Here is a 21,676-nt window from a genome sequence, read left to right as displayed (position 1 = left end):
CCAATTGTGACGCTCCTAGGCTCCTTCAGCATCATAAAGGGACGCAAATAGCTTTCAACTGATTGCAATGTATTCCCATCTGCGTCGGGATTTGACGCTCATGGAAGCACGGCATTCGTTTATGTCGGCTGCCCTTAAAAGGTAATGTGAGCGTCCATTCCCAGGAGTAAAGGATGGCAGAAGACACTACACTACCCAGAATCCCCAGCTATCGTTTGGACTACACCATGTGCTCTTGACAAACCCGTGATAGTCCTCAAGCTCTGTGATTGGAGAGTGTGCTCCGAGGGTTAAGCCGATTCTCGAACAGCCGTTGAAATGGGATGGAACCACGGCAGACTGTCCAAAACTGGATTTGAATGGGTCCACCGAGTCCCCCCTCCCCCACCCCGTCCCCAGAACTACACATGCTGGCTATTCTGTTTCGCAACATGTTCTCTATGGCACGTCTCTACTGGGAGTTGTAGTTTTAAAATACGTTTTCGTATTTCCCATAATAAGAAGTTGCCAGTATTAAATTGTGTACATCCCTGGAGGTTTAGGGGACAGGAAACACTCACATTTAAAACATATAATTAATAAATGGGTGAAAATTGCTTGTGCCCATTATGGGCAGTATTAATATATATACCCACATGCCAGCTAAGGTCAGAAGAGCTTTATTTAACAGCTGGTCTTATGTGTGTGATAACATTACATTACATTAATTGATAAGCCTGAAACATGCACTTGTCAAGGTTCAGAGGCACATTTTGCAAATATGGCAGTAGCCATCGATCAGCTTAAGATAAGATATACTTTATTGATCCCAAGTTGGAACATTTGCGTTACATCAGCATGTGTAACAGTTAAATATGCAGTTGTGTTTATTTGAAAATCATTTAGTATAATCACATAAATTCTGTGTTTTATATTCAACAATTCTGTGTTCTTTATTTATTGATTGTTCAATACCTGACAAGGCCGGAGATGAAATATCTACATACATCTTATAAGAGTACATATACATTATGTATAATATCAGTTAAAATAAGTGCTTCAACATAGTTAACATTGCTGGAGGTATGCACAAATATTGATAGATGTCTTGTAATGCACTATTGAGGAACCTGCAACCCAAGTTTTTCATTCAGTGCAGAACTACACCACAGTTGTGTAGGCCTATATGATATGTTAATAAACCTTAGAAAATCTTGAAATCTTGAAAGGGATGTGAAAAATAGTCATTACATACAGTCTTTAATTAACAATTAGTAGAGAATAACGAGTAATGAATATACTTTATAGGGATCGTATTAATATCTAATAATAAAAATATTGAAATTCAATAACATGCTTTAACCACCAGGTGTCCCTTTATATCAGCTGTGCACCTTTATGGTGTAAATACAGCCTATCTACCAATTGGATCAAATATAAAAGTGAGCCGAATTAGTGTTGATACTGCAAGGAGACGTATTGTGTGAAAATAAATGTAAGATGTTGTTTAATGGCTGATATATTTATGATCCACGTGACGTTTTCAGTTCCTCATGTTTGTCTTCTCATCAGGGCTCTATAAATACAGAACTACGGCAGATATGTAATATGTAATGCAGCCGAACCGTGTATTACAATGCCGTTATGTGATGACTTTCAAAGAGAAAAGCAAGCACACTCGGAATAAGGTATTATTATTATTTTGGTCTGTTTCCGGTATTTGTTAATGACGATGTGCTCTGAGATGTGAGACTGGAATTGCACAGGGGGGAAATAACGTAGGCTATCTTTAGATGCAGATTTTGTTAAACTTTAATGGCGCATTTCCACTGCAACGGGGTAGCCCCGTTTAAGCGTCCCTAAGCGTCCTCGCTCAGGCCTCGGGCTGCCTCGCTGGCCGGCCGAGGCCGTGGCGCATTACCATTACAGTTTAGGACCTGGGGTAGCAACGCAGTGTAGGCGGGGAGATCAGCTTTTTGGTCGGAGCGACGCTGGGTAAAACTGCAGTGGCGTCATCTTCAATGCGACACAACTCACACACAACAATGGAGGATGTGGAAGCGATCGTTTACTTGTTTCTTGGTGTGTGGCTTGTTATCACAGCAAGAAGGAAAGTGATCACAGCAAGAATTGTATTGTATTCATTGTATTGAACATAAATAAATCCTTTTTTTTTCATATACATGTGTTTGTCAAATGTTTTAAACAAATATTATCTGAATTGAATATTTGAAATTCAAGCACCAGTAAGTACTGCCCCATAATAACATTTGAGGAAATATCAGATCATGAAAACAAAATCTTTCTAATAAATTAAGCGAATATCAAAGCTAACTATAAACATAAGTGTAAAACACGGCAACACTATATTCATAAATGCAAGTGTAAAATAGTGTGGACAATTGTAAACATGGATGGAGGCTAAAGTATCCACAATATAAAATATATATTAAATATAACCTCAATCTTTCTTCTAGACATGTTAAAAGCTTGCTTGAATGGGTTATAGGTTTCTTTTGTTCTCTCGTCTTTGAAATATATAAGGAATGTGTTGTTTGAGTCTAGTAGAACGAGGGTATTACAATTAAGCAATTTCTACATGTACTGTATTATGTATTTATCATGTATTCTTAATACCATTACAAAATAAACATGTAATAATGTTTTAGAGGAGGACCTCAAGCTAGCAAACTCAATTTCTTGCTTTAAATCTCTTAAAAGTAAGGGGCTTTTCCCTAACTGATGGTGTTTGTTATTGCTTTATAAATTCATGTATGTTTATGATTTTTTTATGTTGGGTGCCATTCATTATCAACAAGAGATAAGATAAGTCAAAGAAGTACTTTATTGATGGCAGTATAAAAATACAAATGTTGTATCAAAAAGGCATGCCATTAAACAATACAAATAAAACATGTAAAACTGTATTGCAGCCAGCATAAATATACATGGAATTGTAAATATAAAATGAACATTTTAAAGAAAATAAATAAACAAGGAAGTACAAATGTTGCATTTAAAAATTAACTAGATACAAAATATATAATATGTACAATAACTATTAAGGTTTTTTGAAGTATCAGGGAGGAGACGGGCCACGTCGGCTGCCCAGTCATGGTGCCGTTCCTGCTGGGCCCGATCCTCTCCTCCTCGTTTCCTCTTGCCTGGGTGACAATAAGATAATAATTAGCAATAAGGAAAACACACAGGACAGGTACAGGTCACACAAGGATATAAGAATAACATGTATAAACAGAACAACAGTAAGGTGAACTAAAGAAAGTTCTGGCCCTAGATGTTTACAATGATTGTGAAAGTGAATTACATTATGTCCAGCCTGTTGATAATGAATATAAATATATGTATATGATAGGATGTCACACACAACTGTACTAGCTGCTTACTAGCTAATACTTTACTTGTAACAGAGCATTTCCACACAGTGGTATAGCTTATTTTAATTACTGACGATGGATGATCCAAGGTTTAAAAAAACAAAACACAATTCCAGTCGCTTTGCCATTTCTATTTCTTACCTAGAACCACACGCTGCGGTGTCGTGATGGCACTCGGTGTTGGTGGTTGAGTTGGTGTCGATTCTTCGGCTGGGGTCCGTTCTGGATTCAATGACGATGTGGACGGAACACTGCCATCAACCGTTGTTCGGGAATGTTCCTCCTCACGAGTCCCAATGTAATCATCTAGAACAGCAAAATGACTTGTTAATTCCACAAACTACTGCAGCACAATACTAAATAGCAACAACAACTATAGAAAAGAAAAACTGAACGTAAACAATGGCACATATGGTGTTAGCAAACAATAGCTCTAGCTAAGGCTATCTGCCTAGGCTATCTGCCTTAGCTAGCTATGTAGCTCTTCGGTGCTCCATAAAAGCACGGGTTGTCGAACATTAATGTAAGGATAAAATAGACTTCTTTGTTAGAAGTGAGCGTACCTTGCAGGGACTCCAGTAAAGCCGTTGCCGTTTTCCCTACATCGCAGGAAAGTCCTCGAAAATCAGCGTTCGGGCATCTGTGCAGAGACATCCTGGAACACTTTCACATTTCGCGTTGTTCCGTCGAGCTCCCGCTGGATTTTATCATCCCCAATGAGATGTAGGAACGTCGTCACCTCCTCGGTCGAACACGGTGTGCTTTTCTTCGACGTTGCCATTTTTGTAGCTCCTCCGTTTACAAAATGCTGCAAGCTTGCTTCTAGATATATATGCGACGCTAGGGATGATCTCGCGCGCGATCTTGTGACGATTCTCTCTGACCAATCAGCAGTCGAGTGTTGACGTCACAGCCCTGGCCTGGTCTGATAGAACCACGATTTTATGGGGCCGGAAAAAGAGGGAAAAAGTACCCGCTAGCCGGTACTAGGCTATATGGAAATGCCACCAAAAACTGGCCTGGCCGCTTGAGGACGGTTCAGGACGCACATTGACGGGGAAGGGGGTAGCAATAAAGATAACACCATTAAACAGTTACACAACATAACAGAAATAATATCGATAGCAGCGTCCCTAGCAACCACCTTGGTAACAATGAAAACGTCGCGATTTCCTGAAGTAATCTTCGTAATAACTAGCAAACTAAAGATCATGTACATCCACTGCACACATAATCTGAAATAACAACTCATATTTCTCAAATGACATCAAAACGTATTGTAATGGCCAAACTAACTTTAAAATAGTCATTTTCTACCGAGAATAAAACGAATTTCGGCCATGTTTTCTTTTTCTGCAGGGAGAAATGTGAAGATCACGTGACGTAGACGCCAGCCATCGGAATGAATGGTGAAAAAAACGGGGTTTGTCAAACAGAGCACATGGTGTAGGCCAAACGATAGCTGGGGATTCTGGGTAGTGTAGTGTCTTCTGCCATCCTTTACTCAGAAAACATATTTGTTTCTCCGAATCGAAGGGGAAAAATACAAAAGCATTGCACACAATTTAAACCAATCAATGTTGTGTAATTAACAAGGATAATCTGGTGTTTTTTAGTCGATGAGTAGTGCAGATATCACTGTAAAATCAATCGACAGTAAGAGGAGTACTTACTTCCGGGTGTAAAATTATCCGTTATCCAATGGGAATGGATGCTCACATTGCCTTTAAGGGCAGCCAGCATAAACGAATGCCGTGCTTCCATGAGTGTCAAATCCCGACGCAGATGGGAATACATTGCAATCAATTGAAAGCTATTTGCGTCCCTTTATGACGCTGAAGGAGCCTAGGAGCGTCACAATTGGACGCCACGGACACTGACCAAACGTCGCTATTGGACGCTTAGGGAGTGAGAGTGTGTTGGCATGCGCAGTGCCGGTTGGGGCCGTGAAGGCACCACCGTCACGTGCATGCGCAGTGACGGTGAGGATTGTTGTAATGGGGTACCACCGTGTTCAGACACTAGAGGGCCCCATAACACAACAAATAGAGTCTCAGAGGGTAAGAGATGTGACATCTCCGCTGGCTCTAAGGAGCACACAGTGGAAGATGCTCACAACATCTGCTTGGATTTTCAAGACAGTAACACGGGGTTACAGACTCCAATTCGCTGTCACCCCCCCTCGTTTCTCAGGCATTTTGTATTCACACGCCCGGGGAGAGTCAGCACATATTCTAGAGAGAGAGATCCCCTCACTTCTAGAAAAGAGGGCTATATCTATTGTACCTGCCGAGCAGAGTCAGAGTGGCTTTTATTCCAAGTATTTCCTCGTTCCCAAACGAGGAGGGAACGGAATTCGGCCAATACTGGATTTGAGGGTTCTGAACAAATATCTAAAAATATACAAATTCAGAATGCTCACTCACACATCTCTGCTGCGTCTCGTGCGACAAGATGACTGGTTTACATCAGTCGACCTGAAAGATGCGTATTTCCACATCCCAGTATATTATCCACACAGGAAATATCTGAGGTTCGCATTTCAGGGGATCTGTTACGAATACAGAGTACTTCCCTTCGGCCTGTCTCTCAGTCCAAGAGTGTTTGTACGATGTACGGAAGCCGCGATAGCCCCGTTAAGACAACAGGGTATTCGCCTGGCAACCTACCTGGACGACTGGCTGCTTCTCGCACAGTCGGAGCAGGAGGCTGTTACACAGACAAGTGTCCTCGTAAAGCACCTGCTCAACCTGGGTTTCATAATAAACACAGAGAAGAGCATGCTGTGCCCAGCACAGACTGCACTCTTCCTGGGTTTACAACTGAACTCGGTATCCTTTACAGCCCGACTGTCAGCGGAAAGAGTGAAAGCTTTCAGAGCTTGTCTCGCTCAATTCCAGCTGCGCAAACATGTTCTCTTCAGAACATGCCTGCGGTTAATGGGGCTCATGGCGTCAGCCATCCTGGTCGTACGACTAGGACGCTTACACATGAGGGAGTTTCAGCGCTGGGTAGCCGCCTTAAAACTAAACCCTGCGCGTCATGGCACGCGGAGAGTAATGGTTACTGTGAAATGCATAACGGCACTGCGCCACTGGCTGCACCCGACTTTTCTAGTACGGGGCGTGCCTATGGGTGCTGTCCTTTCACGGAAGGTGGTCACCACAGACGCATGTCTGACAGGTTGGGGAGGTATTTATGAAGGCCGTCCGGTGAGGGGTCTCTGGAGCAGACCTCCAGCGGGCGCACATAAATTACCTAGAGCTTTTAGCGGTGTTCCTCACCCTAAAATGCTTTCTGCCTTTTCTCAGAGGACACCATGTCCTCGTGAGGACAGACAATATGACTACAATATCGTATATAAACCGCCAAGGGGGTTTGCGTTCTCTCCAGTTACACATGCTGGCACGCAAACTGATCTTATGGAGCAGCGGGCGTCTCCTCTCTCTGAGAGCGACGCACGTACCGGGTGTGTTGAACCTCGGGACTGACCTACTGTCCAGAGGTGCACCACTTTATGCAGACTGGACTCTACATCCAAGGATTGTGAGCCAGCTGTGGGTGCGTTATGGTAGAGCCACGGTGGACCTGTTCGCATCAAAAGAAAATGCTCAATGTCAGCTGTTCTTTTCAATGCGCGAATTAAAAGCACCGTTAGGCGTGGACGCACTCGCACACGTTTGGCCTTCTGTACGCGTTCCTACCCCTGGCTCTGATTCCCCAAACTCTGTCCAGAGTGAGGGAACAACGCCACACACTTATCCTGATAGCTCCGCACTGGCCCGCTATGTACTGGCTGGCAGAGATTTATCAGCTGCTGTGCGGGCAGCCATGGCAGCTCCCGCTACGCAGAGACATACTGTCCCAGGCGGGGGGGGGCGATCTTTCACCCACACCCAGAGCGCTTGGCCTTATGGGCCTGGCCCGTGAGTGGTACAACCTGAATACAGTGAGACTCCCTCATAGGGTGATAAACACTATTCAGAGTGCGAGAGATTCCTACACCAGGTCTCTCTAATATAGTGCTGTTACTGGTCCTGGCTTCCGCCAGGTGAGCCAGTAATGTTTTCATGCACTATCTGTACATATTTTTTCACACACTCGGTTCACCCCAGGGCAAACGAGAGTGTTGTTGAAGCCCAACCCTGTCCTTATACCCAAGGTGGTTGGGTCATATACCCCAATGGACATTGAGGCATTTCCTCCGCCGCTGGGTCCCTCCGGGGAACAGCAGCCCGATTTGTTGTGTCCAGTTCGTGCTTACGCACCTGTATGGACAGATCAGGAGTGCTTGTCATAATGACCAACTCCTGGTGTCCTGGGCTAACCCTTATAAGGGCAAGCCTGTTACTAAGCAACGGCTCTAAGCAACGGCTCTCCCACTGTTACGAGTCAGAGTTCGCAGGCACCCTCGGGTCCGCGAGCTCTTTCGACTCAGGGTCTGGCTCCCATCCAAGACATTGGTGCAGCGGCGAGTTGGTCCTCGCCGCTCACTTTTGTCCGCCTCTTAACAGGCTGGGCGTTCTGCTCCCAGTGTGACTCAAGCAGTGCTGGGCACCTGGTTGAGTCAGAGCTCTACCTGTTAAGTTCTGGTTGGTTTGGTGATTTTCGAGATAAGCTCGTCTGGCAATACGGGAGCTACAATTTCCCATAGTGAGACATCGAACGGAGTGTTATGAATGAGAACTATAGGTTACTTACGTAACCCTAGTCCTCAGAGTAACATGAAGTGAGATGTCTCACCAGACGGCCCTCCTTGCTATGGTGAAGCGAGAAGAGGTGCTTATTTTGAATGACGCATGCGTCGTGGCGCAGGCTACTTATAGGTAGGGTTGGGTACCGGAACCGGTTCCAACATTTCGATTCCAACGGTGTCATTTAGAAATGTGAATTTCGGTTCCGCTTTTCGATTCCTGAGGAAATGTTTCTCGCCACTCTCCGTAGCCTACTGCATGACTGCAGCGGGGCGGGAAATGTAGCGTTGTATCTACATTTCCTACAGTGTAACCTGAGACCAGGGCCGGCCCGTTGCACTGGCATTATAAATGTTCGCCTAGGGCGCCAGATCTGTGGAGGCGCCGCGCTGACAGCTCTGGGAGAAAAAATAAATGTTTTGACCGTTGGTGCTCATCCTAATTTTCGGCCTTGATGTAACAACATTCATAATTAAGTAAATGTAACACCCTTTTCATCCCGGTTACACTTTTCATTTGCCCTGTACGATGGGCGCTGTAAGTGATGAAAATGGGGGATGTTGGCTTATCTGGCAACCGCAGCTCACAGCCAAAGTGCGCGTGAGCTAGGGAGAAAGGGAGGGTGCACTGGAACCGGCGATGTTGTTATTAGCATCTGGTGCTAGCTGCTCTTACGGAAGAAGAAGATGTTTCTACAATGATGTGGAGGAGAGTCCTCTCCAGTCAGACTGAGAGGCTGATAACTACAGCTCAGTGAGGTAAAGGACTCTGAGGGTTTAGATAGTTCACTTTAGTCTAAGTTATCTCAGTGGGTCTCAAACGTTTTGATCACAATTTATGTAAACACATATTTCCAAGGCACTCTTTTATAATTATTTGGATGAAACAGGTTTGAAATCATTCCAATGTATACTATAGGACAGTAAACCAGACATATCGTTTTAAACTGGAGAGATAAAAAATATGCATAAATAAAATAGTAAAATAAGATATGAATGAACAACAAAAATAAAATGCATTACATGTAGGCTATTTGTTATTTAATTATTAAAATGTAAACCAATCTTTTTCATATGGGTGTTTGGAGATGTACCCCCTAGATCTAGTCTAGGGGGTACTTAAAGTGCACCAGATTGAAGCATTTTACTTCAAAATGTTCCAACATTTCTTCCCGGTATGCCTGAGAGGCAGATATGCTTGTTTTTCTCAACAAGAACTGTTTTTAAAAGTTGGACTGTTGCACTGTTGTAGCTTCAGTGGTTCTCAGGTTACAGTTACATAGCAGTGAATATAAACGGACTGATTAATGTGAATATTACTGTAAACTAACCTGTGTAAAAGTTTCTCGAATAAATGTAATTTTGTTGGTGGAAGAAGCATGTATCATTTTTTTACCCTGCCCCTCAAAGAATCGGAATCGAGAACCGTTAAGAACCGGAATCGAAAAGTAGAATCGGAATCGGAATCGTGGAAATTCAAACGATACCCAACCCTACTTATAGGGGGTGATTTCCCCTGACGTTGACGTCAAAGATCACCAGCCAATCAGGATTGGCGTAATGAGATTGATGCTTCTGTTTGCTCCGCGATGAGGCGCATCCCATAGTGAGACATCTCACCTCATGTTACTCTGAATGCTTGGGTTACGTAAGTAACTTATAGTTACTATGCTCCAAATATCTGGAACAAACTCCCAGAAACCTGCAGGTCCGCTGCAACTCTGACTACTTTTAAATCCAGGCTGAAGACTTTTCTTTTTGCCGAGGCTTTTAATTGAACTATTCATATCTTAAACTGCACTGTAACTTTTATCCGTTTATTTTATTTTCTTTGCTTTTTAATGACTGATTTTAAATGCCATTTTCTTAAGCCCCAAGGTCCCCCTCGGCAGGTCCTTTTTTTTTTTTTTTCACGACACTGTGTCTCAGGGCAACACACTCTCACTCCATAATTGTCCAGGAGCGACGTTTGGTCAGTGTCCGTGGCGTGCAGTTGTGACACTCCTAGGCTCCTTCAGCTTCATAAAGGGACGCAAATAGCTTTCAACTGATTGCAATGTATTCCCATCTGCGGCGGGATTTGACGCTCATGGAAGCACGGCATTCGTTTATGTCGGCTGCCCTTAAAGGCAATGTGAGCGTCCATTCCCATTGTATAACGGAGAATTGTTCACCCTGAAGTAAGTATTCCTCTTGCTGTGGATTGATTTTACAGTGATATCTGCACTACTCATCGACTAAAAAACACCAGATTATCCTTGTTAATTACACAACATTGATTGGTTTAAATTGTGTGCAATGCTTTTGTATTTTTCCGCTTCGATTCGGAGAAACAAATATGTTTTCAGAGTAAAGGATGGCAGGAGACACTATACTACCCAGAATCCCCAGCTATCGTTTGGACTACACCATGTGCTCTATTTGACAAACCCTGTGATAGTCCTCAAGCTCTGTGATTGGAGAGTATGCTCCGAGGGTTACACCGATTCTCGAACAGCACTTGAAATGGGATGGAACCACGGCAGACTGTCCAAAACTATAGGTTACTTACGTAACCCCAGTCTCAGAGTAACATGAAGTGAGATGTCTCACTATGGTATGCGCCTCATCGCGGAGCAAACAGAAGCATCAATCTCATTACGCCAATCCTGATTGGCTGGTGATCTTGACGTCAACGTCAGGGGAAATCACCCCCTATAAGTAGCCTGCGCCACGACGCATGCGTCATTCAAAATAAGCACCTCTTCTCGCTTCACCATAGCAAGGAGGGCCGTCTGGTGAGACATCTCACTTCATGTTACTCTGAGCCCTGGGGTTACGTAATCATCTATAGTTCTCATTCATAACACTCCGTTCGATGTCTCACTATGGGATATTGTAGCTCCCGTATTGCCAGACGAGCTTATCTCGAAGATCACCGATCAACCAGAATTTAACAGGTGGAGTCCCGACTCAACAAGGTGCCCAGCACTGCTCGGGCCACGCTTGGAGCGGAGACGTCCAGCCTGTAAAAGCGGACAAAAGTGAGCGGCGAAGGCCAGCTTGCCGCTGCACAGATGTCTTGGATGGAAACACCCTTGAACAAAGCCCAGGATGTAGCCAGGCCCTGAGTCAAGTGAGCCCGCAGACCCGAAGGTGCTTGCAGATTCTGACTCGTATAGGCCAAAGCAATCGCCTCCACGATCCAGTGGGAGAGCCCTTGCTTAGTAACAGGCTTACCCTTGTGAGGTTTAGCCCAGGACACGAAGAGTTGGTCATTAAGACGAAGCTCTTTTGATCTGTCCATATATGTGTGTAAAGCCCGGACTGGACACAATAGATCCTGCTGCTGCTCCCCGGAGGAAACCAGCTGCGGAGGAAATGCCTCAATGTCAATTGGGGTACACGAACCAACCACCCTTGGTGTAAAGGCAGGGTTGGGTTTCAACAACACTCTCGTTTGCCCTGGGGCGAACTGAGTGCATGAGGGATGTACAGACAGTGCATGGATATCGCTGACCCGCTTGGCGGATGCCAGGGCCGGTAACAGCACTGTCTTGAGTGACAGATGTTTCATGTCAGCTCCTTCCAAGGGTTCAAATGGGGTCATTTTGAGGAAGCTCTCGCACTCTGAATAGTGTTTATCACCTTCTGAGGGAGTCCCACTGTATTCAGATTGTACCACTCACGGGTCAGGCCCATAGTGCCCCGCGCTCTGGGCGTGGGTAAAGGTTGCCCCCCCCCCCCCCGCCTGAGACAATCTGTCCCTGCGTGGTGGGGGCTGCCATGGCTGCCCGCACAACAGCTGATATATCTCCGCCAGCCCGTACATTACGGGCTAGGGCGGAAACATCAGAGTAAGTGTGTGGCGTTGCTCCTTCACTCTGGCCAGAGTTGGGGGTAACAGAGCCAGGGGTGGGAACACGCACAGAGGAACAGACTTAACGCGGCTCCGCCGTAACGCACCCACAGCGGACTCCCGATCCTTGGATGAGGAGTCCAGTCTGCATAGAGTGGTGCACCTCTGGACAGTAATTCTGTCCCGAGGTGCATAACTCCCAGTACCTGTGTCGCTCTCAGAGAGAGGAGACGTCTGCCGCTCCAAGGGATAAGTTTGTGTGCCAGTGTGTAAGTAAGTAAGTAAAACTTTATTTATATAGCACCCTTCTCAACACGGATGTACAAAGTGCTTTACAGTACAGTACACAGGACACAATTCACAGTACAACTATAAAATGTAGAATAAAAGGCATAAAACGGCAGCAGGTAACACATAGGATAAATCATACGACAAAACACCCATAATAAAAAAAGAAAAAAAAGAAGACAGCCACTAAAGCACCTCCTCCGACGACCCAAAGGCCTGTCGGAAGAGGTGGGTCTTTAACCGCCCCTTAAAAATCTCTATTGAGGCCGAGGTTTTTATTATTTGGGGGAGTTTGTTCTAAAGCCTTGGGGCCACCGCCTCAAAGGCACGGTCACCCCTAGTCTTTAGCCTGGTTTGGGGCACCCTTAGGAGGCCTTGCTCAGAGGACCTCAGGGCCCGGGTTGTGATGTGCGGGTGGATAAGGTCATTGTGTGTGACTGGAGACAACGCAACCTCCCCTGGCGGTTCATACACAATATCGTGTTGTCTGTCCTCACGAGGACATGGTGTCCTCTGAGAGAAGGCAGGAAGCGTTTTAGGGTGGGGAACACCGCTAAAAGCTCCGGGTAGTTTACGTGTGCCCGCTGGAGGTCTCTGCTCTAAGGACCTCTCACCGGGCGACCTTCGTAAATACCCTATCAGCCTGTCTGACCTGCATCCGTGGAGACCACCTTCTGTGAAAGGACAGCACCCGTAGGCGCGTCCCGCACTAGAAAAGTCGGGTGTAGTGCCACTACGCATTACATAATAACCAAAACTCTCCGCACGCCGTGGCGCGCGGGTTTAGTTTTATTATGAGGCCCATGTTGAGTGAGTGCTTTACGAGGACATTTTTCCCCGTAATCTGACTCCACTCGGTGGGCATTATAGATAAAACCCTTCTTTCTAGGAGAGAGAGAACCTCTCTCTCCAGAATATGGGTTGACTCTCTCTGGGTTTGTGAAAACAGATAAAGTATAACTGTTTTGAGAAGCCCAGGCAGATGTCGTGAGTATCTCCTGCTGTATGCTCCTTAGAGCCAGCTGAGATGTCACGTTTACGGCTCCGGCCGGCACTGCGCATGCGCGTGACGGTGGTGCCCTTACAGCTCTAGCCGGCACTGCGCATGCGCGAGACGGTGGAGCCTTCACGACCCCAGCCGGCACTGCGCATGTGCGTGGCGGTGGTGCCCTTAAAGCCCCAGCCGGCACTGCACATGCGCGTGGCGGTGGCTTCACGGACCCGTCAATAATCCGCCTTTTGAGAGATGCCGTAGCTGCTCTCAAAAGGGGAGAAAATTGGCGGGCTGCTTATTGGTTTTATTGATTTTCTCTTAATTTTTTTGAGCTGCGCCCTCGGCCTGAAGCCTGGATGCGTCAGCGGCAAATGTTTTATGACAGAGGAATCAATCAACGTGTGACATGTGTTTGTGCGGACTTGAGGATGGTGTTTAGGCATCTCTCGAGGCGGCGGGAACACATTCACGGAGGGGCGAAGGAGGGGCTGTCACGCCGCTCGCTTCTTCTTCCTCGACTGCTGGCCGAAATTCTGGGTTGGCTGAGCCTGAGCTGCAGCCGGAACCAGAGATTTTCTCGGCCAACTTGCCCTTGTCTCCAGCCTGGGCTGGGGACTCGGGGTGGGCTGCGACCTCTGCGTCTTCGGTGTTTTAAACCGAGCAGAGTTCGAGGCAGCTTGGGTGTCGTGAGTATCTCCTGCTGTATGCTCCTTAGAGCCAGCTGAGATGTCACGCTTACGGCTCCAGCCGGCACTGCGCATGCGTGTGACGGTGGTGCCTTTACAGCTCCAGCCGATTATTACTTATCGTAGCTGCACATACAAGATATCCGATTAAAGCTGAGGTTCCACAGATTATTTAGGTATATAGTATCATCACTGAGTGATCCGAACTCGCGACAGGGGAAGCAAACACTGACATCACAACACGTACCTTTACGGAGCTTTTACGGGAGATCGTCTCACCGTAGCTGTCAATCTGATCAAAAGACGTGTTCAATGGCATTAAAACGTGAAAAAACGCGGATGAATCAGTTAATCCATAGGTTGATAATGTTTCTGCGTAATAATTGTTTTTATTTATAATCAATAATAAAAATGTTATGTAAAAATCGGAGAGTAAAAGTTAGCTGCTAATGGTAGCCACCGGAGTTATCGCAGCTTCTGGTCTTGGCTATGCGGCAGTCTCACACACACCCATTACCAAATAAGGAGTATGTGGGAGTTCCCCTCGATTCCATTGGCTCTGACGGTTAGAAAGAGATGTCAATCAGCAAAATCGAGCAAGGGGGGCCAGAGTGTGTTCAATCTGAATTTACTTTAAAATAAAAACATCTATATTGATTCTGACACTTCTACATCCAACTCACAGGTGTATCATTGCTTTGAGAAAAAAGATTATTATAATTTAACCCTTTTAGAAGGGAAGATATGGTCATTTGTTCTGGGAATGTCATTTTCGAGCCTGACACCTGAAAAACAGGCTCGGGGCTTAACAGGTATGTCTTTAATTTTTGTAAAGCACTTTGAATTGCCTTGTGTTGAAAGGTGCTATATAAATAAACTTGACTTGCCTTGCCTTACACAGACCCTGCTTTATGTCCTTTAAAGAGGATATTTACCATTTGTCCTGATGAATCACGTATTTTAAGACTTTAGTTTAAGTCTCAAGTGAAAAGCAAACTGGTGTCTTGTCTTCACCCTCATCCTGTACAGACAGATGTGCACCACTGTACGTTTGGCTTCAAACTGACCTGGAGAGTGCGTTTGACCTCAGTGGTATCTCTGAGCGCTGCCTTGGGGTACGAGACAGTGTATGATAGGAGCGAGGGGGGGGGGCCCTGACATTTTGCAAACAAAGAGCAGGCTAGTATAACCCCTGTAGAGTCGGAGGTGAGTCCATCACTAAGCCAGTGTATCAGATGAACCGCTAACATATATTTTTTTATCAGCCTTACAAGCGCAGTCACTGTCACTGTGGAAAGTCAACTCCACATCCACTTACTTCTCAATGCATTTACAATGAGGAACATGATCGAGCGAGTGCTTAGAAAATGGGGATTGAGGTTGAAAGTCATTTTGCATTATCTTCACTTTTCTTCTTAACTGTGTCGTCTGCTTTTAATGTATTCTCCCCCTGTTTTTACTGTTTCGTACAGGGCTAATGATGATACATTTATTTTTCCTTCAATGATAAATCAAGTTTGTTTCAATATGTCACGCTCATAAGTTGTTTTAAACTTTACATGCTTTATTTTTTTGTTATAGTGTTAACAAAACTAGTGACAGCAAGATTCATCAAAACCTGAAAATCCCAAGGATAAGTCTTCAATGCGATGTCAAGAGTTTTTCTAGCAACTAAACATTATTTTTTTTCAAATCATCCCACTATGTAAAATGATTCAGTTGTAAATAAAAACACATTGATTAAAAATAAGTGTTTTAAATTAAAAAAAACGTTGTTTTGTGATGTTTCTTATTTATATCCCAGTGTCAACATTTTATTACATTTATTTACATTTTATTCAGCATTTAGGCTTCAAAAATTATAAAAGTGTTTTTAATACGTGGAGACTATCCGGCTACAAAGAACTTGTTAGTATCATAAACATATATATTTTTTCCAACAACTCATATTCCAATACTTTTGGAATATTCCCATAGATTCCAAATTCTGGATCTTCTTACAATGATATATCATCACTACACCACTGAATGATGAGAATGATAACAGCTGGAAACAACAGTTTAATGGACTAAAAACATCTCAAACAGGTGTTAATCACAATGTACCATTGAACAGCACTCTTGTCTGTTAACCTTCATGCTTTCCTCAGCACAAAAGGTGCTGATTACCTCTGAACTGCAGTCAGTGGTGTGATCTGTGATCTGCAGAAGACAACTATTAAATCTGCGAGGAACATTAATTCAACTTATCTTAAGCATTTCATCAATTTTCTTTAGTGTAAATAACTAAACATTTGAAAAAGATGCCACACTACCAAGGTATTAAGATGCTAGCCTTCAGTGACACAACACTTGATTTACCGGTTCAGTGCTTTCCAATAAAAGGTAAGTTTCACAATTTCAATACACTTGAATATAAGATTTGTTTTCCAATTATATACATGCACATGCCTGCAATCCACTCAACACAGACCTGTGACCCACTTTTTGACCCAGCACATAATGACAAAGGACACAAACGGTAAAAGAAGAGTTGCTCCACATATCAAGCAATAGTAATCTAATAAGTAATTGCCTGATTTACATATAAATCGTTGCAGAAATAGATTTATTAGCACATTGAAAGTACACCTATGTACACACACTATATTGCAATATCAAGGAATAAGTGCATCATCCCTCATTGTCCTATTACTTTCCCCGTTTGCTCTCAGGCATGTGCTGACACACACAGACTTTGTTCCTCGGTGCAGCGGCTGAATAATTTCCGTTGACTTCCTGGTGCTTTCGCCACCGGAGGCACATTCATGAAAGCAAAGATCTAAGACATTAATTCACATGATTTCCTTAAAGATGTGTGGTTGCATTAAGCCTGTTCGAGCCTGGCAGTGTGTATATTGTTTGTGTGTGTGTGTGTCGCCTCCTGTTGTGTTATTTGATTCAGGGGATTTCCAAGCTTATTTCGTCACTTAATTAACTAGAGAGGAGTATCTTTTCTTCTCCCGTTCTGTTTCCGTTTTGTTTATCTCTCGGCCACAGAGGTGCAGAGTCATTCTGAGGTCTTCGGCAAGATTGATGCCCGTCTTCTTCTGCGGAATCTTCCATTCCAACACTGATTATAAGATGACAAAATCCTTTTTAATGAAGCCTCGTTCCTCAAAAATCCCCAGTATGTCTTAATGGGTAATACTCCCATGTGAAAGCCCATTATGACAGCAATTAAAGGCATTCCAGAGGTATTTCTTTTTCAAAGCCAACACAATAGGACATTTGAATATTGTACTAAATGATATTTCTCATAATAACATCAACCTTCACAATTACCCCTGCCTTGTACTAATTACAGACAATTAGTCGCGGGGACAGGTAGAGATATCAGACTCTTTCATTAAGTGTTAGTTGCGGCCGATTATGAAAAAGAGGCACACTGGCTCCCCATAGGCATAATTGGGTCTTGGATGATTCCTGCGTTGTTTATTTAGCCCTGATTACACCTGGGATAAAGTCTTCAATTAAAACCTGAGCTATAATGATCTCGTCTGAAATGCCAGCCATGCTCCAGCGATGGCCTCTTACAGAAAGGTCACTATAGAGCTCACAGCGGCTCATTGTGTAGAATCATTCTTTTCTACGGATGAAAAGCTCCAGAGATAGGGGCCTTGTCAAACGCTAAACACCATAAATACTTAATCACAAACTTTCTTCTTCGAGTCATCAGGGAGGAAGACAACAAAGTTAGCAAAGGTACTAAAATGAGATATTTATTCTATCTGTGTTTATATCATACAGCGCCTCAGGGCTACAACCATACCAAAGCCTGATTAACATGCCGACAACAACAGCTGAGGAGCAGTTTGTGTGTGTGTGTCCATGCATGTGTGCGCTGAAGAGGAAGAGTGCACTTGAACGTTTCTCATTTGTTTCTCTTGTTTACCTGTAGGGCATTGCACTAGAGCAGTAGCCTGAATTGCTTGCTATTGACAAATCACCCACAGCTGATTGCTGCATTAACTCTGCTTTTAAAAATCACTCCTCGCTTTGATTGCTTCATCATTGCCTTCTGAATAAGCTAATTGTGAATGGTATTATCTTACGTTATTCCGAGGTGGCTAGGAATGGATGCTACAATTTGTTTTTCTAACTGTTTTCCCCCCCGTGTGTCAGAAATAATAGGGTTACAGAGCCGTAGCAGTGGTGGCTACAGGCACACAGGAAACTGATTAGGCCACACAGGAAGTGGGCTTTGCATCTCCTATTTCTCCAGGTTGCATCAGCGTGGCTTGTCATTGACACATCCTTCCTCGATGAAAACACACAGGGTCTAAACTAACATTTCCCACCTGTCAACTTGTTTCCTTTGTTTCCTCGATAACATCATTGTCGGCTTGACATGCACACAAATGTCAGTTGAGCTAATTTTGACAGCGTGCGCAGCTGTAAAGCCGCTTCCTGCCCTCCCCCCTGTGTCACAGATAGCCTTAGCAAAACTGTGTTCCACTTTTAATTGTCATTGGGAGTGCATGAAACATTCCCCGCAGCATGATTCACCCTGTATCCAACCTCACATTGCATCATGGGAGTCCCTTGCATACATTGCTGTTCCAAAAGGCAGCTACAGTCTGACATCCCCTATCACCATCTAGCTTATATGTCAACCTTAATAATGGAAAATAGATTTAGAGATGTATATTCCACTCCGTAACATGCCCTTTTCACTATTTAATGAATTATGACATTGTGATGTTCTACTTGGTTCAACAGCATTAGATTATATGTACAACTTATTTTCTAAATGAACTTTTGCACTCAAGCAATACGATCACACATTAACATAACATCTTATTATGTCATTTTGAAAGCTGTTTTGGTTTTTAGATTACGTGTTTTGTCTGTGCTTCTCTTACTGGTTTAAATGGGATGAAACCTGATTCAACCATACCCTCAGTTCTGATAAAGCAGATTATATTAAATTACGAGTTTTAAACCCTTATTAAAGACATTACTTTAACTTTCGTTATTGCACATTTTGTAATAAAACATTCAAGACGTACAGTAGCAACTGCACTTAATAAAGGTGAGGGACACACCAAGATAAAGGAAAAGTTATACTTATGTCAGTTTGAATCTGTAGGCTTCACACAAATACAGCATGCAATATATACCATAATGCAACAATGAACGCGCTATACTTGTCTACATACAATATGCTCAAAACCATACCTCCAGTCTGTAGCATACAGTCTGTTAACAAATGTAAAATCAAAGCCCAAACTGAGATAACTTTGATTGTGAGTACCTCACATTGCAAAAGACTGAATTGAATGTGTATACTGTCAGGGAATAATTTGCCCTGGTGTCCTCGTTCACCCTCTGACGCAGTTGACCAACCTTGAGCAGCCGTTATCTCCCTTAAGGAGGGGCTGCCCAAGCATTTTGTAGTTGTTACCAGTTTGTGACCGGGCAACTGTCGGTCAGAGATAGTTATTGTTGCGGGACACCTGGAACACATCCTTCTCGGGGTGTAGACGACCCCGAGCCATAAGCGACAAGAAATGTGATTCATTGTCCTCAGCTGTTTAGTCTATATATTGAAGAATGTTGATTATTGCACTCTGAACTAGTTAAAACCTGGAGCTACAGGAGGGGTCTTCAGAATTGATTTGGCATCTCAACCGTGTGGTCAACTTGTGGCCCGTGATATGTCTTGTGAGTTCTCCAGCCGAAGCTCCAAATAAACAGTCAGTGTTTGGCACCCATCTGTTACTCCAAGCATGATACAAATGCTAAGAATATTTAGCAAACACCCATTTAACCCAGCTCAAATTCCTACTTGCTCAGCAGTGAAACACAGATGATCGGGTTTATGTGTTGGGGAAAGGAGCATATAGGCATATTCCATCCAGATTGTAGTATTTGTCACCATGCTATCACTCGAGAGGCTCTCTTTCTTGCTCTCTCTTTATCTGAAAAATGCATAGTGTACTTATGGCGCGTTTCCACTGCAGGCCTCGCTCGGCTTCGCTCGGTTTGGTTACCCGCTGCAGTGGAAACGCTAACCCTAACCCTAACCATTAGACTCCACAAGCAGCATTATACGACTCACCAAGTTAAGATTTATTCCTTCCATTACCTCTCGCCCTTAGTGTCTTAATATTACACCTTCAAACTGGCTCCAGTGATGAAAAACAAAGACAAATTACAGAATACGCTTGCCTTATTTCTTTTTCAGCATCCACGTAATTTAAAGTAAAAAAAACGAAAAACCTCGAGAAACAAATGTGTTTTTGTTTACCGTAGATGCATTTCCCCATCTCTCTTTCTCTGCGTCCCTTGTTGTCAGAGCTTGCTTGGGAAATGCGACTGACATGTTTTGTGTTCCCGCTAATGTATTTGCCCTTTGCATATACAAATCCGATTCTCTACGGTGTGCAGGATGGCGCTTTTAAAAATGTGACAGGTATCAGCGTTGAGATCAGCGCATCTGAGGGCATGGCACTGCTTGCTTCTCTTCTGCTAATTCTGTTAAAGCCACTGGGACTCCTAATAAGGAACAACAGCGCCTTGATGTTTGGCCCTCTGGCGTGCAAGGTTTATTTGTGGGCGGTTGTGGGAAGACACAGACACACAGACACCATATCTATGCACGCATATACACATGCTTAGCAAACACACAACATTTCCACTTACACTCCGCACACTCGCAGTCGCACACTGCTACAGGCGAAAAAGAGATGCAGAGATGCTGGAGCATTCATAACAGGCTCACAACAGAAATAGGGGCCTATAATTTACTTGTGCTAAATGCAGCTTTTTAGTAAGTGCCAAAGCGACCAGCATCCTGCTCTCCAATTCCACTCTCCTCTGCTCTTACTCCTCCTCCTCCTCCTCCTCCTGCCCCAGATTGTAATTGTCTCCTGAAAGAGCACAAGGTAAATAAAGCTAATGCAATATGTTTTCCCGTAGTTGGTCTTGTGATCTAGTGCCGTGTTTGGCTTGCCAAGAGTTCTGAAATTGAACTTGGGGGCTGGTTAGATGAATAATGGCTTTTTCTGAAATAGTTTTCAAGGTTAGCAATTACTGAAAAGGACACACTTTCACATCTGAAGTGTGGCAAATAAAAAAGAAACAACTCCTGGAAATGTTACGTTCCCTCTTTTGCTTTAGTCCTACTTTTCGTTTATAAAGAAGCATATAGTGTCCGTCTGATTGTGTCTCTGCTCCTCTCTCTGTGTCAGAGCTTCTCTCACCTCCTCCCTCTCAACCCCAGCTGCCCCTGCACTGCCGCTGTGACATCTCCTTCGGCATTTCCTCCACTTTTTTATTTTTTTCCTCTTTGTGCCTCCAGTCCTGTTTCCTACCTGCCATCGTCTTTCTCTCATCCCTAAGTGCTGCTTTCCCCTCTCCACCCTCCCAGTCAGCTTCCCACTGCTGTCTCCATGGCGTAGTGATGGTCACCATGGCAACTGTCAGGCGAATGGAGGGTGGCTCACATGACTGCATTGGAGTGAGGGGGGGGGGGGGGTTTGCGGAGGTAAAGGGACCACTGTGGTATGTTGAAAGGGTTCGGCAATGGCACAGTGAGGCATTATCAGACTCCACTGAAATGTTTCTCACTCACACACACACACACACACACACACACACACTCACTCACTCACTCACTCACTCACTCACTCACTCACTCACTCACTCACTCACTCACTCACTCACTCACTCACTCACACACACACGAGCATGCAGTTAACATACCTACAGCATACTAGTTACAGAATGATATGAGTCCACACACACACACACACGCAG

General features: G+C 44.2%; 1 long non-coding RNA gene across 1 annotated transcript; it reads right to left on the bottom strand.

Moving 5' to 3' along the window:
• Positions 1-2,996: 2,996 nt before the first annotated feature.
• On the bottom strand, positions 2,997-3,974 carry LOC139434468 (uncharacterized). The gene is made up of 3 exons (XR_011643815.1): positions 3,938-3,974; positions 3,516-3,680; positions 2,997-3,143 (listed from the first exon to the last, which is right to left on the bottom strand). It is a non-coding gene; the product is annotated as an uncharacterized lncRNA (long non-coding RNA).
• Between the last annotated feature and the right edge of the window lie 17,702 nt (positions 3,975-21,676).

Source organism: Pseudochaenichthys georgianus, chromosome 1 (assembly GCF_902827115.2).
Source record: "Pseudochaenichthys georgianus chromosome 1, fPseGeo1.2, whole genome shotgun sequence".
Lineage (NCBI taxonomy): Eukaryota > Metazoa > Chordata > Actinopteri > Perciformes > Channichthyidae > Pseudochaenichthys > Pseudochaenichthys georgianus.
The sequence above is the reverse complement of the archived record's forward strand: the minus strand, read 5'-3'. Positions and strand labels throughout refer to the sequence as shown.